The following is a 19,882-nucleotide window of genomic DNA, read 5'->3' on the forward strand; positions in this document are numbered from 1 at the left end:
TTAAGTGGGATTGACTAAGGAAGCGGACAAGGTATGTAAGGCTTACCCTTTTCTTTCAAGGCATGATTCCGATGTTATGGTTTATAAGTGCTTCCATATTTTCTTTGTTTCCAAAAGTTAGGTGTCAATGGTCCCAAGGGAATGACTATTTGTTTTTTTTCTATAACCCGTCAATGTTTTTCAAAATGTCTATAGTTTCCCCAAAATAAAGGTTTACCCTTCTTTTTCTTGGCATGTTTTGACATAAATATATAGAGCTACTCTTTCTTTTTGGCATGATTTTTATGAAACAAGTATATGACATTTTATACAATTTCAAGAAAGTCTTATTCGTAGAGCCACTAGGATGGCCAATTTTCTTGAGTTTCCAAAGGATATTTTCTCGTGCTTAGATACGCGTATATGATTTCAAAAGTTTTATTTTGACATAATCCATGGTAATTTTCAAAAGGTACTTGACATGACTCTTATTTTGATTTTGAATCATAGCTCATTCCGATTTTTCTACGAGTCTTGAAAATTGGTCCTATGTGGATATGTATACGATTTGGCGTCTTATGAGATTGTGACCTTATTCTACGTTCTCTTAATATTATCTTTCGTTGATAGTCTCATCCTATAATAATTGTTCCTTCAAGGTGAGACAAAGCGACCGTGATTAATTCATAATATAATCGGAGGTTACCGACCTTCCGTCACTCCGATAGATACATGACTTTCGTTGAGCTCTCCTGCATGCTGTCTATATGTATATGTATATGTATATGGGGGATATGGGGAGGTGTATATGTGGCGCTATAGACGCATTCCCACCTGATCAGTTGGAGTAATTTTCATCCTGGACGCGAGATGCCCAGACGCGGGACATATGTGGGCACGCCGACATTGTTCGGTGATATGACTTCTATTTTCTATGAATATGAAAAAGAAATATTTTTTTATGATAAGACAAGCATGCATGGCATCTGGCCTAAAAGGGCACTCATATGTACAGGTTACTCTCTTAACTCACTATATGTCCATGATTCTACGATATGGTTATTCATACCTTATGTTCTTTATTATGATGATTTTTATGCCTTACGTACTCGGTACATTACTCGTACTGACGTCCCTTCTTGTGGACGCTGCGTTTCATGCCACGCAGGTAGGCAGGCGAACGGGTTCGGTCCTTAGGAGCTCCACTAGCAGTACACCAAGAGCGCTCCAGTTGTTTCGGAGCTTCATTTTATCGGTACTAGTTCGTGTATATATTTGGGCACGGCAGAAACCGGTCCTCCTTGTGGTCATATGTATCTTGTTTAGAGGCTCGTAGACAGATATGTAAAGATGGATGTTTTGCAACTTGCTCGTCGTTGTGTAATATGTTAGCAAAGTCTGTTGACGTATGGTTATAATTATGCTATTAACAATGGTATCTCTCATTCGGCCCACTCAGTAGTAAGAATAGGATATGTATAGTAGGTGCTCGGAATAACACTTTCGGGTACCCGTCGCGGCCCTGGATGGGTCGTGACATTAAAACCCTAACTAACTAACCTTATTAACAATACGGAGAGAGAAGGCTGATGGAGGGAAGTGGCGGTGGCAACAGCGATGACGGGGGAGAGAGTGGGGGCGGCGAACTGCGGCGAAGGGGGCAGGGGGTTGGAAGTTTTAGAGAGAAGGGGGAGGGTTTTAGAGAGAGGGAGATAGCAGAAAATAAGAAAAAGTCGGACACTGATTTGAAATATTTCAGAAAGAGCGACGGACAGCGTCGCCCTGTCCGTCGTTTTTTTTAAATAGTTGACCGCTATTTTGATAAAAAAAGTGACGGACTGGGAGACACTGTCCGTCACTTATTTAAAAAAATGATAAATAAATGTAATAAAAAACGACGGAGGAGACAATTTTTAAATAATATTTAATTATTTTCAATTAAAAGTGACGGACTCCGTCATTATTTTTATTTTATAATTAATTTTTAAATATATTTATATATGACGCAAAAATTCACCAAAAAAAGTGACAGACATATAGTCCCTGTCCATCGCTTTTTATTAAAAAAATAAAAATAAATAAATAAGCGACGGACAACGTCTTAAATTCCATTGCTTTTTAAAGCGACGCAGTCCGTCGCTGTTTTTTCGTTGTTTTTTGGACTATTTTTAATAGTGTATCTCCCGTTAATAGTTTGATCTAAAACTGTCTTGCCGTCAATAATTTGGTTCAAAATACTCCTTAAGTTAAATCGTTAACTTGATTATTTTTAATGGAATCCAATATCTACCTCTACTTCTATTTTTAACTTGATTCATTTTTCTCTTTTTGTCTGTGTTAAAGTCATATCGTTAATAGTTCTATAACCCAATATAAACCTGTACAACAACTACAATGAGTTTATTACTCAAGAAAGGATAAAAGATTTGAAGCTTATGAGTTTCTACACAACTTAATTTAAGTAAATATATAATTGTAATTGGATTTTTAGTCAAATATTTATAGATATTTTGTAAATTTTTAATATAGATGTGCTAAAATATTGAGTTCCGTGAACCCGTACGATGTATGCTAGAACTAACATTGTTTAATTTTGTGGGTGCACTTAGATATTATAGCTATTATAGCTAAAGATGATCTTTTCAGGAAGGTGGAATTCATTAGTAAATTAGTTGAGGTGGTTAATGAATTCATTAGGAGATCCCATTGATTAACTGTTATGATTCTTAATTTATCGGTTATTACGTCCAATCATATTGTCGTTTCGTATATACAACTAAATCAATCTTCAACTTATTAACAAGAAAAAAAGTATCCTAAATAGGAATAGTCAATGAACATTATTTCTTTTTTTCATTAATTCAATTAAAATAGTTATGAAAATAACAACTCAATATTTTTCAGTAGTGACTAGGGGTGATTAGAATGAATGTGTAACATCTCATAAAAACGTTGTATACGATGTTTCAATTTTTGCCTAAACATGATACAGCCTCTGTATTTTGGGCATAACTTTTCATAGGAATATCCAAATTGAGTGATTCAAATTTATGAGTAACCACAAGATCATTACCTACAACTTTTATGAGACCATATTTTAAGATTCGGAGGTTAAGTAGGTCAAATAAATTAATTTTTGTAAGGTAGGATGCTGTGACGGAAATGAGTGTTTATAGAAGAAAAATCATATCTCACTGTAGGTTTATTCAAATTGGTTGATTCCTGAACGATATGAAACTAGACTTCCATATCTACAATTCTTATGAAGACACCAAATCCTAATAAGAAATTTATCTTATTCAAACGCAGCTCCCAAAAAGAGTATTCTGTCAAAGATAACTCATTTCACCTACCATAGAAAGATCTAGATACATTTGACATCACTCATGACATAAATTGTCCTCCATTTAACATCATCCATGACATCAATATATTCCACTAAATTTTCAGATTTTTTTTATAATTATTTTATTTATTGTTAGGTCCCTCTTTCCCACCTATAAATACCCACCTTATTTCCTCATTTTATTCATCAAGCTTTCTCAAGCAAATCTTCTCTCTATACACTTCTTTACACATTCTCAAATATAGTTTTAGTTCTTAGTAGTGAAGAAATACTATTCCGGTGATTCATATACTCCGGGTAGTACACAAAACGTTCCGGCGAGGAGAGAAGCTAGGACTCAAGAGTGTTCATTAAGTCTTTCGGTACCAACTAAAGCTTCGGTCTCCAGGTATGTAAGGCTTCAATGAGAGTATTCCTTCCACTCTCATGTCTAAATTATTTTGATTATATGATAAATTATATTTATTTTCTTTAAGCTTTACTCTAAGTTATGTGGTGTTTATCCATGAATTCTTCCATCCATATAGTCCAAAAACTCTTTCAATTAAGTCTCTTGATTTCAAGTAATATTTTTGTTATGGTAATTTTTATTTTTTTACTTAATAGTATGAATCATGGTTAAACTAATGATTATTGGTCTATTTTGATACAACATAATTTTATATGTATGAATTGATGGATTGCAAGTAATTTATTTATTTATATTTTTAAAGGTTCTTGAAATTCATGGTGGGTTGTCTAAAGCATGACTTTTAATTAATGGATTTCAAAGTATTTATGTATATTTATTTACATACATGTTTTTAAGTTGAAGTGATTTGAACCCACCTAGTTTTACTATGTTTTTAATAAAGTTTGACTTGAAAGCTTTGACTTCAAATAAATATTTATGAAAGCAATATCTATGATAAAAAGGGAGTCTTATGAAATGAAAGAATGATGAAATGATATGAATGATGGATTCTTTATGCAATAAGGACAATTCTTGGATATTTGAATTATCAAATGTTTTAATAAGCTATTCTATCGAATATGATGTTTGAATTCTCAAGTTATATGGTATGAATATTTTGAAGTATTAAACTATTTTGTGGGATTGACTTAGCACCGAATAAGGCATTGAGGTGGGATTCGGTAAGGGAATCCTAGTAGCAACCCCTTGTCTCATTAACTATGTGCCAACATAGGAGCCCTTGTAGGCTTAGGCTAATGGATCCATAAATAGCCCTTAAAGTTAAAGTTAAAGAAATGAATGAAGTTGACGGAGTTCTATCCGGCAAGTAGTCTCCCCGGCCAACGTAGGGGGTTATGTTGGATTCCATGTAACAGCTCGCATGGTCTTAAATGTCAGTTATGGTTAATTTCCCACAAAATGAATGTTTTAAAGGATATATCTATATATATGATTTATTATGCATACATTAAATTATGTTCCATATTACATAAATGTTATAATGTTTCCTCAATGTTCATGCATCCTTACATACTTAGTACATTCAAAGTACTAACACATACTCTTTTGCCTACATGATATCACCATGTAGGGATCAGTGCTCCTCCTCGTTCTCCTCCACGTGGCTAGTTGATAGTCCATTGAAGACTACTTTTGGTGAGTTTCCATGTTTCGGGAACAATACTTCTTTATCTTTCTAGCTTATGATATGTTAAGATATTTTACTATGGCATTTCTTCTATTATAATTGAGGGTGAGCTAGGGACTTGTCTTAGCCCCATTAAATCTAATAGTTAGAGGTATTGTTGGACATATGTAAGTTGAAGATTTACTATTATGATTTCCGCTTATTTATTTATCATCATTACCTATGAAAGGCTAAAAGAATGCTAAGAGGCTTGATTGAGGTACTTTCGGGTTCCTCATTCGCCATGTCACGTCTAGGCCCTAGGCTTGGATCGTGACAGAATGTCAATCAGCTCGTTGGTTCAGCTAGTCCCAATTAGTTGTTGTAGTTTATGGCTCCTTTTGTCGTAAAGTAAATATCGTTATCGTTATAGATCATTTCATGTTTATTAAAAATAATAATATAAGGTATATATAATTTACTAACTTATCCTATTTATTAAATGTTTTTTCAGAATCAAATACTATAGGAAGAACTAGTTCTTTTAATGTAGAAATATACTTGAAAATAATTATAATATTTGTCTTGAATTTTCAAAGAGATATTTATTTTGGAATAAAAAAAAATTTCAAGCAACACTTATTTTTGAGAATGACCATGGTCTGGACTGCATATATGGTCCAACTTTATTTTTACCCCTTTTAGACAGGATAATATTGCACTACTAAAAAACAATCAAAAAGCGAAGGACTGCATCGCTTTTTTAGTCAAAATCGATGGAAAAGTGATACAGTCACTTTCGTCGCTTTTTGCCTCGACGCTTTTCAAGAAGCGACTCCGTCGCTTTTGTATTTTATTTTTTAAAAAAATAATTTTCAAAATTGCGACGGACTGCGTCGCTTTGTTCTTCAGCATGATGAACATAGCGATGCAGTCCGTCGCAATTTTAAAAATTAAATTTTTCAGAAAAACGACGGACAGCGTTGCTATGTCCGTCGCTTTTTGTTCATTGTTCTTAATTACGAAGAACAAGGAGACGGACTAGGCAACCTTTTCCGGCGCAATTTCTAGAATTTGTTTTTTAAAATGCAGAAAAAGCGACGGATAATACGGACCTATTCGTCGCTTTTTCTGTATTTTTTTGACAGCAGAACCCTGCAATTTCTGCTGCCCAACCAACTCAATCAATTCAAATCAATAACAACCCAAACAACACAATCAACAGTAAGACCAAACAACACAACCAATTCAATATATCTTCCACAACTTAAAAAAATATTCAAAGATGTAAAATTAATAGACTAAACACTTGTAAAAGTCTTCCAAAGTTATTCAAATAGCCAAACTTAACAAAAACATTCAAAAAAATGATGGGAGTAATGCAGCTAAGGAGGAGTGGGGGCTATGTATTCTTCATCCTCTAATGAATCATCGCCAGAAGTGGACACTCTTGAAGAACGGGACGACCTACGAGCGAAGTTGAGCACTTGTTCTTTCATTTACTCGACGGTTTGATCTGTTCTTTTTTGTTCCTCACACGCTGCCAATGCACGTGTAAGTTTTGAGATTTTCCTCGACATCTCAGCTATCTGAACATTGTCAAGTGCCTCGGCTTGGCGTGACGACCCAATACCTTGTAGACCAGATTAGAGTCATCGAACGTCGTTTTGAGAGCCCATCCTGTAGATCTTGCCCTTATTCGTTCCTCCTACCGCTTTTTCAATCCAAATTCTAGTGGACTCTTCTGGCGTGAGCTGCATTGAATCTCACATCTCATCAATGCACCACTAGTACATTTCCTGCATTTAAAAATAAAAGTTATTATCATAAAATTTTAATTCATATATATGCACTATTTATTTTAAATAACTTACATAACTTTGTGAGGCCCTTTCCTCCACCCACTCATACGAATCTGACTCATTGATCTTCTTCTTGACATGAGTCTTCTTGAATACCTCACAACGAAGGAGAGGGCGCCCCAATTCTTTTTCCTATAATTAAGAATATGATTTTAGATGATATTAATTAGATAATATTTAAGGAACTAAATTTATATGAATTAAAATTTCAAATTTAGAAAACTTACCATCTCCCTTGTAATCTTCCCAACACTCTTTGCACCTCTGGTATGTAACGAGCCCCCTTTTAAACTTCCTCTAACTTTGTTTGCTTGCTCGGACATAACCTTGAATTCATCGGTCCCACCAATAATGATACAACTCCTCAAAAACATGTGGTAACATCCAACTAGGAGGTTTCATGGAATCCCATGCCACCTTAAGCCAGCTAGACATTCTAACAATTATTTTCCTCTCGAATATGATCGCAATGACCATATTATACTTCGGTTGAGTCTAAAAAAAGAATTAGTAGTGTTAGATAATTAATAAAGTATACTAAAACATAGATAAGCTAATTAACTAAAACATGTATAAGCAAACATATATATACCTTAAATTCATTAAACATGGCTTGTTGTATCCTATTTGGAATCACGCTCCAAGAGTGATAGGGCTCTGTATAGAGCCTGCAAACACTCTCTTGTAGAGCCCTGAAAGTTGGTTTAGAAGGATGCCACCTGTAAGACAAACATGTTAGTTCAAGTATTATAAATTAACAATAAAGAAATAAACAAAATAAAAAACTTACGATGATCCATCAGGCTCAATCATGACTCTCCCGAGTCTGTCCTTCTACCCAAGTGCTAGATCAAGCGACTCATCAAATGCAGCATCCGGAGGAGGTGGAGGTGAATTTGATACACCAGGAGGCTCATAATGCTGAGTCAATGGAGAAGTAGCAGCCATAGAATTTGACTCAGTACTCATGTCTCTAATTCCCATGACATATAGGTGATGAAATGCCAAATCTGAGGGTGATAGCTTCGCAAAGGATATACTTTTGATCGATAATGGTCATACTCGACGATAAGCCTCCTAGACACTACAAGAAATAAGACTTATTGTGGCGAGATTTAGTGGCGACCCTACTTGTTGCTACAAAAGCTTCATATTCAGTAGGGACATTTATGGTTGTTCCAAAATGTTTAGTTTCAGTGGCGACTTATTTTGTGTCGCTGCTAATAGTTGTCACTAATTCGCAAATTATAAAGTCCCGCTAAAATAAAATTTGGGCGCTAAATATTTAGTAGCAAATTTTCAAATGTCGCCTCAAATAAGATTTTATAGAGACCTAGTCGCCGCTAATGTTAATCCAACTAAATTAAATTTAAAAGAAAAATAAACTAAACAATCTGTAAAAATTTGGCAAGCTTTGAGATATTAAAAGATCATCTCTTAGCTGCTAAACTAAAGGCCATTCTCATCAGCTCTTGCACAAACCTAAACAAAAAAAAAATTATATAGATTTGGGAAAAAGGGATCGGAGGAAAGAAAAACAGAGACAACACTGCTAACAGAGGTTCCTCTTTGCTCGATTTATAGGAACAAGTAGTGTCGATCTGTTGGTGAAATATATATATGAATAAGGTTCCTTTTTGCTGAATATTCTTCAATTTTTGACTAATAGGGTTCTATAAAGTATGTATTTCATCAGGTATGTGCTCAAATCCGTTTCTAGGTTTATGTATTTTAAGATTTTACATGTAATTTCTATAACCCACTTGAATTTTGTAGGAATGGGGTTCTCTAAAGTCGATGGAGAAGGAAGAGAGTTCCTAGTTTGAAAATCACTGTGAGCGTAAGAAGTTCGAAGTTCTAAAGGATTGAACCAGTTCGCCCATTTGAAGTTTTGAAAATTAGTTCGAGGTAAGTTAAAAGCTTAAAGTTCTAAAGATGTTTTTGTATTTTGTATTCTCGATCTTGCGAGGTAAACTAGAAGCTGAAATTCTATATTCTCATTTGTATTTTGTATTTTGTATTCTCGATATCCTCTGTGTGGGTGTTTCTATGTCTGTTGATGGAAGTCCTACATTTGGATTGCACATTGGAAAATCTATCTTGAAATCGAGAGTCTCTTCGTTGTTTACGTCTTTATCTCTTCATGGATTTGTGGTTTTGACTAGTTAAAGAATTGACACCTTTGTTGGAGAAAGAAGTATTCACAATTTGTTTACAGAGATTTATTTTTTATACTTTGTGCAGTTCTGTCTAGTTAGCTGATCAATCGATTCTCTTTATTTGAAGTTTTATTTTCTGGAGATGTGTAGAGTCGATAAGACTCACTGTAAATAGCCGCAGAATGTATGGAGAATTCTAGTATTTGTCCTTATCTTTTGTGAGCTACAAAAAGATATGATAATACTTAAAAATTGTAGGAATAACAATAACCGTATAATTATATAATTTGGAGGCGAGATATGAGATTGACATTATTGTGCAGTAGATAGTTGATAAATTAAGAATTTGGTGCTATTAGAATGTGAAAAAGAGAAGATTATAAATTATCGATTGGTCTATTATGTGAAAAAAGCTTTTTACTAGTAGACAGTCCATTTGCGTTTTTGATTAAAACAACTACGTAAACTGTGAGTGCATCAGAAAAGTGCTACTAATACGAACAAATTCATTACCCGTTGCTTAGAAAAGGCCATGAGATCATCCAAGTTGAACTTTTTATTACCTGCATTGTACTGCTTCAGTTCTACAGGGTATTTCAAGTTGTTGTGTGACTTTGTTGTTGGATGTTGCAGCTCTGAATTGTACAAGGAGCTGCAATTCTATATTAATTGCTGCAGCATCCTCCAGGTTTGTGCTGCAGCTCTGCAGTGTTTCTGTAGTTGGTGATCTTATCCACAACATTTTCTCCTAGGTGGTTTAGTCACAACCTACAGCTTCTACAGATTTGCAATGTACCTGCACAGTAGTAGATAATAGAGAACAATGAATCCTAGGTAGCTAAGCATATATGAGAGGACTCCTCTCGATACAAAGTATCTAGGAAAACCATAAAATAAGGGAGACTCTCCCCTTTGCAATATAATCCTAAATAAGGATTCTTCAAAGAGGCTATAACTTCAAGGAAATACATAGCCTCAAAAAAGAAAAAAAGAAGAGAGAACACAAAAAAAGAAAGAAACAAAAGAAAATTAGAAGAAGAGCTCATGGTGCTTCCTCTTGAGATAGTCTGCAGCTCATTTAAGGGGGTTCCATGATCCTCTTCAGCTTTTGCCTTCTGAAACTTGACATTCCAGTTTGTCTAGTATGTAGTACCCCCTTGTCTCCTTAGGAAGTTGCTGAAAATTGTAGGCTTGATACAACTTGTCAACTATATGGCTGTGCTTGGAAAGAGTGTCTGTAGCACAGCACAGTAAGTGCCATTGTATATGAGGCTCAATAGCACAACTGAATATTTACTTGTACTTTGCAAGATAATCACTGCAAACACAGTAAGTTGTGCTAGTCACAATCATATGTGATCTACGCTCCCTTTTTATTATTAGCATTTGATTGTGAGAATTTCCAACTTCTAGTCACAACCTCATTATTGATATTTTCCTGTAAATTTATTTCTCAGTACTTCTCTGTCCAATATTTATCATTATGAATAATTGAATTAATTAACTTATTGATTTTTTTATTGAAATAGGAATGGATAAAAGTTGGTTGAATATTAGGAATAGAGTTGACCAAAAATATAGAGACGGAGTAGAAGGTTTTCTTAATTGGGCATTCAGTCAACCCAAGGTGAACACTATGATTCAATGTCCTTGTAAAGGATGTATGAACACTGTGTTTAAGCTAAGAATTGATATAAGAGTAGACTTATTGAAGAAGGGATTCTGGGATTCTTATAAGGTGTGGGACTTGCATGGAGAAGTGTTGGTTAGAGTTGAAAATTCTAATGTCGCACTTAATGATGAAGTAGAAGTTGATAGCGCTGAAGAGGATGACATTACTCAAATGATCCATGATGCTTGTGGATATATGAATCTGGATAATAATGCTACTTATTCGAAGGGAAATGAAGAGCCAAATATGCATGCTACAAAGTTCTACAAATTGTTAGAAGATGGTAAGACAAAACTTTATCCTGGTTGTACAAAAGTCTCAAAGTTGTCTTTTGTTGTTAAATTACTTCACTTGAAGTCACTTAACCATTGGAGCAACAAATCGATGGATGAGTTATTAAGGTTCTTTAAAGAAGTTCTTCCCGAGGGGTCATTTGTACCTAGTTCTTTCTATGAAGCAAAGAAAGTTCTTCGTGACCTAGGCTTGGGATATACCAAAATAGATGCATGCCAGAATGATTGTATTTTATATTGGAGCGATTATGTCAATGCTCAATCATGTCCTAAGTGTGGCAAGTCTAGATGGAAGTCAGTAAAACCCAAAGGCAAGAAAGTAGCTCATAAAGTGTTGCGATATTTTCCAATCAAACCAAGGCTTCAAAGATTATACATGGCAAAAGAGACATCAAAGAAGATGAGGTGGCACAAGGAGGAGAATATTGATGACGGTATCATGCGTCATCCATCTGACTCAATAGAATGGAAATCTTTCAATGAGCGCCATCCTACGTTTTTAGCTGAGTTAAGAAATGTACGATTAGGTTTAGCAAGTGATGGGTTTCAACCTTTTGGAAATATGAGTTCCAATCATAGTATATGGCCTGTCATTCTAGTTACATATAATTTGCCACCATGGGATTGCATGAAAGATCCATATTTCATGATGACACTTCTTATTCCAGGACCTAAGTCTCCATGGAATGATATTGATGTATATTTACAACCAATGATTGATGAGTTGAAGGAATTATGGGATGGGGTGGAGACTTATGATGCACACTCAAAATCTAATTTTCTTATGCGTGTGGCTCTGCTCTGGACGATTAATAACTTTCCAAAATATGGAAACCTTTTAGGATGGTCAACTAAAGGCAAGCTTGCATGTCCCTGTTGCCATAAAGACACACAATCAATTTCCTTATGCAACAAATTGTGTTATATGGGGCATCGTTTCTTCCTTCCCATGAACCATCCATTCTGTAAAAATAGGATGTTATTTGATGGGAAAGTGGAAATGGGGATCGCACCTAGCCCTTTAACAGGTGATGAAGCACTTATACAATTACATGAGTTGGGCAATGTGAGTTTTGGTAAAGTGCAAAAGTGAAAGCGTAATGTTTCTAACAATGCTTATAATTGGAAGAAGAAAAGTATATTTTTTCAATTACCTTATTGGAAGAGTCTTAAGTTAAGACATAACCTTGATTGATGCACATAGAAAGAAATGTATCCGACAATATTTTATCAACTGTGATGAGTATGGTTGGTAAGACAAAGGACACATTGAAAAGTAGATATGATTTGGTGGACCTTGGTATTAGGCAAGGGTTGCATCCAATTGAGGACGGGGATAATATTTTGTTGCCGGCAGCTTGCTATGCATTATCCCCTCAAGAGAAGTTGAAGTTATGCAATTTCTTAGCTAATTTCAAGGTTCCAGATGCCTTTTCATCAAATATTTCAAGGTGTGTTAATGTACTTGAAAAAAAATACATGGATTGAAGTGTCATGATCATCATGTATTATTGCAAGATATTTTACCCGTAGCTATACGTGGTTTGTTACTTAAGGAAGTGTGTGAACCAATTATAGCCTTAGGTAAATTTTTCAAGAATCTATATGCTAAGTGCCTAAAAATTGAAGATCTTGATATCCTAGAAGCTCAAATTCCTATCATATTATGCAAACTTCAAATGGTTTTTCCTCCGGCATTTTTTGATATCATGATTCATTTGCCAATACACTTGGCAAGAGAGGCAAAACTTGGTGGACCAGTTCAATACCGGGATATGTACCCTATTGAGAGGTAACATCTTATTCTATATATTGAAAACCAATATTTTTAAACTATCATATTCTATAACTCTATTGATGAGAAATCTATATGTAGGTATTTGCGAACACTTAAGGGAGATGTTCGCAACCCAGGTCATCTAGAAGGGTCAATTGCTGAAGGTCATATGGCAAGGGAAAACCTTACATTTTACTCACGATATTTAAAAAATATCTCAACCAAGTTCAATCAACCAACAAGAAATGATGATGGATTTGAATTACATGGTGGGATGTCTATATTTAAATTAAGTGGGCAAACAAAAGGGGCTTCAGTGCGAAAGAAACTACCTCATTATGAGTTCAACCAAGCATGTATGTATGTTCTTCAAAATTGCGAAGAGGTTTCAAAATTCATGGAGTAAGTATCTTATTAATTCAAATATAATTTCACATTAAGATAATTTAAGTAATCTTAACCAACACAAAATGTAGGGAATACATGAAAGAGATTGAAATACAAGGTTCAACGACATCTCATGGGATGCATAATAATGAGTTTATTGATTGGTTTCGTGCACGTGTAAGTGTTCACTAAAATAACACTTTACTATTAGTGTTGGCATATCGATATGAACAAATCTTATTTGTTTTTATAGATATTTGTACTATCTGCACAAGGACGCGCAACAGATGAGCTCATAAGCTTAGCCGTCGGTCCAGAACCATTGGTGCATCGATATTCAATATTTATGGTGAATGGATTTAGGTTTCAAACAAAAGAACTTGTGAGAAAAACACAGAATAGTGGAGTACTTGTTAGGAGAGATGATGCAGACTCTAATAAGGAGTATTATGGTGTATTGGAGGACATTTATGAGTTGCGTTATGTGGGAAATAGAAAAGTTTATCTATTCAAGTGTCATTGGTGGGATGTGGCTCGCCTAGGAAGAGGATATAAGATTGACAGTTATGGGTTTACAAGTGTGAATACTCATTGTGCTTTGAATACAAATGAGCCATTTGTGCTGGCATCTCAATCTGAGCAAGTTGTTTACTTGAATGACACGATTGATAAAGATTGGCTCGTTGTTGTAAAGACAAATCCCCGTGACCTTTTCAGTATGCCTGAAGTTAAAGAAGAATTAATAAATGAAGAAGTTTATCAACAAGAGGAAGTGGAATGTAATATCTTGAGTATCAATGACCAAGAAATTGATATTGCGGTGTCTTTACATAGGGATGATATTGAACCACAAACTGTTTTGCTTACTAATGATGAAGAAAATCAGGATGATGATTTTATTAATGACAATAATATAGATGTATCTGAGAATGAAGAAAGCGAAGAAGAGTTAATTGATGATAATGATGGAGATGACAGTGATACATCCTTTTGAAGATTGCTTAACAGAGACGACTGTATATCTGTCTACATCTTGTTTTGATAAGTTTTCTGTATTTTATTTTGATTAGGTTGACATAAAATTAATTCATAACGCTTGTATCTGCAACTTTGTAAATATAATCATCATTTTAAGTTTAATCAATGTGTTACATTTCCATCAATGAGGCTATAGTGGAGATGTTTGATTTGGTGGTTGTATCTTTGATGTCCTCTATGTAGTTGTTATTAGTGCATGTTGAAGAGCAGTGAGCTTCAAGAGTTTTGGGGTGCAATGGATCTGCTGCAGGTGTTGCAGTCAAGGAATTGGCATGGGTGGAGAGCTGATGTGTTGGTGAGGTCCTATCTTGGAAGGCTGCTGTCTCTATGTTGATGCCTTTTATTTGCCAAGGTGACCCATTAGCTGTTGTACCTATAAAAAAACCATCAAAGGAAAACAACCAGCCAACAAGACAGAAAAACCAGGATGGGCCTATAGCAGTCTTGGAGTTTCTATTTGATTTGGTGGTTGTATCTTTGATGTCCTCCATGTAGTTGTTGTTAATGCATGTTGATGTATCACTCCAGTAACCTGCAACAATACAACAAACAAACAAAAGCAAGAAAGAACTTGCACAAGCTAGCAAAATAGAAAGGACCTCTAAGAGTGTTTTGGAGCCTGTTTGCTTTTTCAAGGTCGCTCGCCTAACGTCTACAATTATCCGATTGAGCTGAAACTCCTTGAGACTTGCACAAACATGCTTTTATTTTTTCCTGCAAGATTTTGAGGCATTTTGCACAAGTTGGAGTTTCCAAATAGCAAATTGCTCCCTCTTTAGGCTTAAGGCAGCTGGCTTTTTCAAGGTCACTCGCCTAACGTCTCCAATTATCCGTTTGAGATGAGACTTCTTGGGCCTTGCCCCTATAGTATTTGCTGCAATCCTGCAAGCTTTGGAGGCCTTGGTGCAGGTCCACATGATCCCAATCACCCTACACATCATACCCTGTTGTGGCTTGGTCATAGGCTGCTGTAGGTCCTTGGGTAGCTCCATGTTACTTCCATAGTAGAGGGGGTTAAGATGTTTGTTGTTGCTAGCTACTCCCAAGAGGAGACCCTTCCTTGTGATCAGGATCATCTCTTCAGAGTACCTGCACAAGATAGACAAACTAAAGGAGAAATCCCATTGCTGATTCCTGTGCTGCATCTCTACAGCATTCTTATGTTGTTGTTGCTGCATCTCTGTAATATAGTTGCTGCTGCTGTAGCATCTACATGTGATGTTCTTGAGCTGTTACAGGTATAAAGGTAGTTGTTGGTGCAGGCAATCCAATCTCAGATGCTGCAATTCCAACACAAGGCTCAAAGTTGCAGGATACTTCCAAGAGTGCTGTACAGCAGAAACATTGGAAGTACAATTATTGTTGGTGTGTCTCCTCTTGTTGTTACTGTTGTTAAAGCATTCCAGGTTCTGTATTGTGGTGTATCTGCACAAACCAATAAACAAAAACAAGAAAGAACTTGCACAAGCTAACAAAAGGGAAAGGACCTCCAAGAGTGCTTTGAAGCCGGCTAACTTTTTCAAGGTCGCACGACTAACGTCTCCAATTGTCTGTTTGAGTTAAAACTTCTTGGGCTCTGCAAATACAGTATTTTCTGTAATCCTGCAACTTTTGGAGGCCTTTTCCACAAGCTGGAAGTTCCAATTTATGAAATGCTCCATCTTGAGACTTAAGTCGGCTAACTTTTTCAAGGTCGTTCGACTAACGTCTCTAATTATCCTTTTGAGCTGAAACTTCTTGGGTTCTGCAGGAGTTGTATTTGCTATAATCTTGCATAATCTGGAGTCATTTTGGTGTAGCATGGTGTATTTGTTGAAGGTTGCTGGTTGCTTCTAGTCTCTGTTGCTGTTGCTGAGTGGCTGTTGCTATTGATCAGTTGCAGTCACTGTTGCTGCTGTATTGTGGCATATGCAAGTGATAACTACTCTAGCTCTTACTTCTAGCAGTATGTTCTTAGTTCTACTGAAGCAGTAAACAAGGGAGACTCTCTCCTTACAATGGGAAATAACTAGATGGAATAAGAAGAAATAAAACAGAATACTCATAAAAAGTCTATTACACATTGAGAATAAGATCAGTCAAGAGGATAGTTTGATCCTTTTCAGAGTTTTCCTTCTGAAACTTGCCATTCCTAGCTTGTCCATCTTGATGTAGCCTTTTGTTTCCTGTGGTAGCTGCTGGAGATTGTAGAAGTGTTGTGTATTTGATGTTTTCTTTATCTGGTAGATATATGTTTTATCATTTTTAATTTCTGAATCTTATGCTTCTCCTTTTTAATCATGTTGCAGGAAATGAAAGGAACTGGACGAGGTAAAAGTGGAAGAGGTGGTATAAGAACTGGACGTGGAAATTTTCAAGGATGAGAAAGTCTTGCTGGAACTGCATCTCAGCCACAAATACCACCAAGGCAAGGACCTCTACAGACAGAACAATCATCTAACCCAAGGCAAGGACCTCAGCAGATAAGCCAAATATCAAATGACCCTATCCAAAGAACATCTCCAGAGACACAATCATCCAGAACTCTAGAAGAAAGTGTAAGCCCCTCCCCGGAGGTTGAAACTGGTGCAGGTTAGTCCACGTCCCTAGCTAGTGGTGCAGAATTGTCTGTGCTTGGTCTTGGTTCTGGAAATTTAAATTTACAAGGATCTAATAGACTAATGGGTGGTGTTCTGCAGCAAAGTAAATTAACTTAAAATGCTGGCAGTTTCTCTTCTTCTAGTTCTGCTAGTTCCCTTCATCTGCTAGTTTTCATACTTGACAGAGGCTTAACTAGTTTCGTTCTTTCTTGGGTGCAGATATAGACACTTATTTAATAATCTTCGTTTGATCTGTTTCTTAAAATATATAAGCTCAAATTTTTATGTATCTTTAAGTTGAAAAAAGAAGAGGATAATTGGTTAACAAAAGATGTTTTCGTGATAAGATGCCATGAATCTGCAAGCTTTTAGTGGAGATGATAAGATGCCATGATTGCATATAGTTCTCAAGATCACCATATTATTGCTTTGCAGTTTCTCGCATCAATAAAAAGAGAGGAAGAGGAAAATATAAATCTAAGACGGTTGATATTAAAACCAAGTACGGAGGAAAAATCAATATAATTATTCCAGATGACATTGATAGAGCTGTGGGTTCTGGTGCTAGAGATATTGTTAATTACTGTGGCTTGATCATGAGGAGCAGCATCTCATTTCGAGATGGAAATTGGCAAAAGATTGTTTTAAAACATGGAGAAGCAATGTGGTATAAGGTTAAGGTAATAAATTACTTTCCATTTTGTATTGTCTTTAAATTACTTAATTTATCAAATTTAATATTATAATATGTTCAGGACAAATTTGAATTTTGTGGTGGACTGCGAGAACATAAGTTACAAGGCTTTGTGATAAGCACTATGCAAAGACTTTTTAGGGCATGGAAAGCTCGATTGCATAATTCTTACTCTGCCTATAATACTGATGAAGAAAGATTGTCTCATCGACCTGAGGATGTTGAGTTGGAGGACTGGAAATACCTAGTTAAGTATTTTGGCAGTGAGAAATTCAAGGTAACTTTATTATAACCAAAACATTGTTGCCCACTCTATAATCTTAGACATATGCTTACATGGAAAACAAGACATATTTCAGTAGCTATCTAGACTAGCATAAATATTTTTTGATCTCTTGACTTATTACAGGTTGTTAGTGAGAGAAACAAAAAAAATAGAGAAAAATAGATAACTAAGCATTCTTGTGGGACGCGATCATTTGCAGAAGTAGAGGAAGCTACGATGAAAACACATTTGTTCTTCTATAATTACATATACTTCTTGTTATTTGTATGATTATTTGCTTATATATTTTTTTTGTTATTGAACTATATTGTAGAGAAATCCTGAATCGGGAGAAAAAGACACACCAGATAAAGTCTGGGAGATTCAGCATACACGTAAAAAAAGACAACGGAGAACGTGTATGGTTGGATCCGCAATCCCAACAGATTCATGTAATTCCCTAAAGACATTACCTTGTTATCTTTTTGATCTACTACAAGTTACTTTATTCTTTTTTTTTGGAGACAACTTCTTCTCAAGATAGTCATTAATTCACCTTGTCTACTTCAATATGTAATCTTTCTTCTTTGGATTTGTGGCTGTGTTTGGGCAAAACATCAGCTGTAAAGTTTCTTTGTCTATGTAAATAAACACCCTTGAAGACATGGAAATAAGAACACCATTGAGGACTTAACTGCAGCTGCAGTTTCTGCCCCATATTTCTGCAGGTTCTGAAGGTGAAGATGAGGATGACTATTGTAAGGTGTTGCAGGTTGTTGGATGCTAAAGGTTCCAAGTATGGTTGTATTGTAGATGTGTACATGGTTGTGTAGTTGAAGTATTTATTGTTGGATATTGTAGCTCTGCAGTAAACTTAGTTGTTGATGTAGTAATCCACTCCATTGCACCATGCTAAATCAACCTGCAGGTTCTAGATGTATGCTGCAATTCGACAACAAAGTCATAAAGTGCTGCAATACTTTATTTACCTGCACAATGGAAGCAAACAAGAGAGGAATTCCAAGTGCTGTATCAAGTGTTGCAGGTCTGTAATGTACCTGTACAGCAGAAACAGAGCAGAAATACCTACTCTAGTCCTTATCTCTAATGATAAGTTGTTTAGTCTAGGAAAGCTATAAATGAGGGACTCTCCCCTTTACAAAGGTCCTAACTATTAAATCTTCAAAGTCGATATAGCTATGAAATAGAGACATCCAAATTGAAGAAGAAGAAGTTAGAACACTAAAGCTGTAAGAAGAGTTCAAGGAGGTTGAGTTTTCTTCTTCTAAAACTTGCCATCCCTAGCTTGTCCAACTTGATGTAGCCCGTAGTTTATTGTGGTAGTTGCTGAAAATTATAGAAATATTGTGTATTTTCAAGCATATGACTGCATTTGGACAATGTATCTGCAGGGAAGTTTGCTTCTCGGAATACATGTTTGCATTGGAAGAAGTCCAAAAGCTGGACCAAAGAAAGTCCAAAGTTACTTTCAATATGTGCGTTATGTTTTGGTGAAATAATTAAATGTTATTGTAGGGTCAGCTTCAACAACTTGTTGTTGAACAACAATCTGAAGAGATCGAGCATCCCATGACTAGGGATGAGATTTTATCATCGGTTCTCAGTGAGAGATCAGGCTATGTTCGGGGAAAAGGATATGGAAAGAAGCCTCCTAAAAAGACTCAACTACATCAGTCAGACATAGAGGCAAGTGTATCTTCGGCAATGGAAAGTATTCGTCAAGAGATGCAAGCTGATATGGATCGAAAGTTACAAGAAGAACATGAACAAATGACTGCTGATTTAAAAAAGAATATGAAAGAAGATTTGCAGAAAAAATTAGAAGAGGAGCGTGAACACATGAAAGGCGAGGTAGACAAGATGTTCCTAGAACAAATGGCTGCTATTATGACTAGAATGCAACAGGTACTTTCTCTTGCTCTTTTGGAATATAATAAATTGTTATCTTCGTGTAGAAAATAGTTACATTAAAAGTTGGACTAGTTATTAGGAAAATCCAACAACTGAAATGTTTTCTGGAAAGCTTTCCATGGCTTTAGAGATGCCGAATCCAACAAAGCTATGGCCTATGGCCAACAAGAAGTACTTTAGTTATCAACAGTAAGTGGAAGATTGTTGGAAGTTTTTTGTGTTATCTATTTACTGAAAACTAGTGAAGGCTTCTGATAAGCTATCAACAACCTCATCATTATCTATAGGACACTTTTGGGAAAGCTTTTCTTGGTTTCAG

The 19,882-nt window shown here is 35.6% G+C and overlaps 1 long non-coding RNA gene and 1 pseudogene across 1 annotated transcript; both read left to right on the forward strand.

The window, feature by feature from the left end:
• The first annotated feature begins 8,382 nt into the window (after positions 1 to 8,382).
• On the forward strand, positions 8,383 to 14,779 carry LOC129896422 (uncharacterized). The gene is made up of 3 exons (XR_008767971.1): positions 8,383 to 8,463; positions 8,544 to 8,675; positions 14,277 to 14,779. It is a non-coding gene; the product is annotated as an uncharacterized LOC129896422 (long non-coding RNA).
• A 333-nt stretch (positions 14,780 to 15,112) lies between these two features.
• LOC129894619 (uncharacterized) lies at positions 15,113 to 19,882 on the forward strand (annotated as a pseudogene).

This window comes from Solanum dulcamara, chromosome 7 (assembly GCF_947179165.1).
Source record: "Solanum dulcamara chromosome 7, daSolDulc1.2, whole genome shotgun sequence".
NCBI lineage: Eukaryota > Viridiplantae > Streptophyta > Magnoliopsida > Solanales > Solanaceae > Solanum > Solanum dulcamara.